The sequence below is a fragment of the Helianthus annuus genome, chromosome 17, assembly GCF_002127325.2.
Source record: "Helianthus annuus cultivar XRQ/B chromosome 17, HanXRQr2.0-SUNRISE, whole genome shotgun sequence".
NCBI classification, from domain to species: Eukaryota; Viridiplantae; Streptophyta; class Magnoliopsida; order Asterales; family Asteraceae; genus Helianthus; species Helianthus annuus.
The window spans coordinates 86,803,638-86,806,182 of NC_035449.2; the positions used below are offsets into that span (position 1 = coordinate 86,803,638).

At 43.5% G+C, this 2,545-nt stretch overlaps 1 non-coding gene across 1 annotated transcript; it reads left to right on the plus strand.

Annotated features, from left to right (window-relative positions):
- The first annotated feature begins 1,477 nt into the window (after window positions 1–1,477).
- Window positions 1,478–1,583, plus strand: LOC118489432. The gene has a single exon (XR_004887452.1). It is a non-coding gene; the product is annotated as a small nucleolar RNA R71 (small nucleolar RNA).
- Window positions 1,584–2,545: the final 962 nt, after the last annotated feature.

The window sequence follows — 2,545 nt, forward strand, 5'->3', positions numbered from 1 at the left end:
ACTTGGATCCGACACGTGTATTAGTATAACCTTTGATTATTTTCGCACTTTTGCACTTATTTAAGAGATTATCTTAGTTATTGTAGTAGGCCCCTCTTTTGAAGGCGACGTTACCCTCAACCCAGTAGTTTGAGTCAGCAAGGATACAATCCTAAAGGGTCGGATTATTGAAAGATAATGAATTAAGTTATTAATGCAAATTGTGGTAGGCCCCGCTTTTGGCGGTGACGTTACCCTCGGCTAAGTAGTCTGAGTCAGCAGGGATACAGTCCTAAATAGCCGGGTTATAGTATTAATAGTAGTTAACTTATGAGGGGGTCAAAGAGTTTGGATCCCCGCCATCCAATACCTATGGGCATTGAAGGAGATCCTACTAAATTTGACCCAGGTCCCAAGCAGGACCTCTAAACGCTGAACAAGGGCAAGACCTTTACCAAACCGTTCCCTTAACCCCCGACCAGGTAGCCAACATACCTCCATATAGACCGTGGAGATATGAATGGTGAAAATCTTTTATTTTATATAGACAGTAAAATAATGCCAAGACACCACGGACAAACGATAAGGAAAGATCACCTTCAACATAAGTAACTAGTTATTAAAGTCATTAATACAAAACCAAATAAAAAGTGCAAAAGATTAAAAATAAAAAGTATTATACTAAACACTTGTCTTCACCAAGTGATGTAAGAGACTTAGGCAAACATGGCCTTGATTGTCAAGAACTCTTACGATCAATCTTGGATCCCGAGACGACTCACACACTCTACGATGGACAATGGATGATGGTGGTGGATGATGGTGTTATGGTGGTGGTGGGTGGTGGATGAAGGGTGAGAGAGGTGGTGTGCCAAGGGATGAGTTGAAATGAAGCCAAGCACTCCTATTTATAGGCTGAACAGAAGCCTGGGCACGGCCCCGTGTCCGCTGGACACGGCCCCGTGCCCGTCTGACACACTCTCTCTTCATTAATTGTAATTCGCAATTACAATAAATGCACCTGCAGCACTCTGACCACGCCCCCGTGTCCGCTGGGCACGGCCCCGTGGTGGGCAATAGAAGCTTCTACCACTTTGTCTTTTGTGCCAGGGCTGACCATCCTGGACACTGCCCCGTGCTCGCTGAGCACGGCCCCGTGTTGAGCTGGACACGCCCCGTGTCCGCTGGACACAGCCCCGTGTTCAGCTGGGCACAACCCCATGCTCAGCTTTCTTCTTGTTTTTGCTTTGGGAGATGCTGTCGAGGAGTCGGGCATGCCACGTTTCTTCCTTTTCTTTGTATTTATGTTGGATTTGGCTGCATTTTTGCTTCTTTTGTTCATTTAAGCTCTTTTAACCCTGAAAATACAAAAGGAAGACAAAAGTACACTTTTTCCAACATTAGTACTTAAAAAGGGTTAGTTTTATGCCTCATTTGATGTAATTTATATGTTGCATTTTACTCACATCAGAAGGCATTCATCAATTCCCAAAGTTCAATTCCTTGATGAGGGCAGTTTTTGATCATCATGTTGAAACGCTCAAAGGCTTCATGAAACATTTCGCCTTGTTGTTGTTGAAAACTCCTCAATCCCTTTCTAGCATCATTGGTCTTTTGGGCGGTATAAAACTCATCTAAGAAAATTTTTTTGCATTTCCGCCCAAGTGTAAATTGAAGCTGAAGGCAAAGTGTAGAACCACTTCTTTGCCTTATCCTCCAAAGAAAATTGAAACAAGACCAACTTTACATCATCGGCCGAAAAACCTTGACTCCCAAGAGTATTGCAAATTGAGTCATAGGCCTCCAAATGGAAATAAGGCTCCTCCGTTGCTAGACCCTTATATTTCGGCAAAATTTGTAAGGAATTAGTCCTTACTTCAATAGTTCTTCCTTGGTTATTGTGAGGAATAACCACCGGTGAAGGATTATGAGTAATCACCGGCCTAAAATGCACTTCAATACCCCTCGCATGTTCTCTAAGATGCCTTCTTGGTACACCAAACCGACCCCTTGGACGAACAGGACCCATTGGTCTTGGTATATGCCCTTGTGGTGCAAATGGTTGTTGAAATTGTTGCTGTGGCATCGGTGGGTGTTGAATTGGCCTTTGAAGTTGAGGTTGTACATTCTGTGGACGAACTTGTTGCAATGGTACAGGACGTTGCAATTGTGGTCCTTGTGGCCTTGGCCTAATGTGTTGTGGTATAAGTTGTTGTTGTTGTGGCATTCCACCAACACTTGGCATTACTTGAGAGTGACCTTGCCCATAACCGAACTCTCCTTGATCTCCATCACCTCCATAATCATAACCATCTTCATCATAACCCTCAAAATCCTCATATCTCTCATCATAACCATCTCCTTGAATTCTCGAAGATTGCCCAAATGGAAGAGTCGAGTATTGGAAACCCAACTGGTTCGCTGGTCTAAAAGTAGAAGTAGCATGGACAATGGTTGAATTTGGTGCTATGGTATAGTTTGAATATGATTGACCCGCACCCGGGAAGAAATGGGACAATGGTGGAATAGTAATAGCAGGGTTAAAAGTAATGGTTGGTTCTTCTTG